This window comes from Akebia trifoliata, chromosome 14 (assembly GCF_017979445.1).
Source record: "Akebia trifoliata isolate Shusen 1 chromosome 14, ASM1797944v1, whole genome shotgun sequence".
NCBI lineage: Eukaryota > Viridiplantae > Streptophyta > Magnoliopsida > Ranunculales > Lardizabalaceae > Akebia > Akebia trifoliata.
The window spans coordinates 27,719,728-27,720,668 of NC_141388.1; positions in this window are offsets into that span (position 1 = coordinate 27,719,728).

Genomic DNA, 941 nt, shown 5'->3' on the forward strand with positions numbered 1-941 from the left:
TCTTTCATGGTTCTCCCGTATTATCATCGGTTGTTTTAACATATGTGTTCGTGATGAAGGAGCATTAAGACTAATGGAGTGTAAACCCAATGTTGAAACTGCTGATGGTCCTTGAGATTCACACCAAAGCAATCTGGAGGAATAGCTAATGGTCTTGGCCTTGGGATCATGCTCCTACTAGTCCTCATGGATGGATTGGACATTTCCTTGAGTAATTACTAGTTACTGAATTGCCCTTTTTATTTTTTCCTATAATACAAAGAAAAAAGACTTATAATGACTAAAATCCCCTCATCTGCCTACATTTTAAGATACTTTTTAGTCATGGTTTAGAGTTCCGTACCATCTTCAAATGTTACAGTTGAAAAATTGAATGTTTCGGTTTGACTTGAAATGTTTCCATCGAGATATTATTGGATTTTCTCTTGATCGAAATGTTGATGGAGGTAAAAAGCAGGTTTCCTTGATAAGTGTTTGGATGTAAGAAAAAAGATAGCCGTTTGTTTATCCATTAAGGCATTTTCTATCAACAAAATAACAACTCATGCAAACGTGCTTGGGATACTCAAATGTGATTCTAATCTAATGAAATATCATATAAAGAGGGTTGGGATTCGTTGACTCACAAAAAAAAAAAAGAAAGAAAATAAAATTAAATGCAGTTGTTGGGAATTATCTTGAAGGTACATGATATATCCTTGGGATACGTGTTTATTATTATTGAAATTTCTATGAACTTTTACCCTTTTTTAAAGTCTTTTATCATCCACTCGAAGTACCATTTACATGTATATACTCCCTTAAAAGTTGAAACTGTTCGATATTACTTTTGTGACTTTTAAGTAACTTTTGTAATATTATTTTGTGAGAATAATTTTTTATATTTTATTTTGTTATTAAGGCAGAGGGATTGATTCAATGGCAATTTTGGATCCATGGTG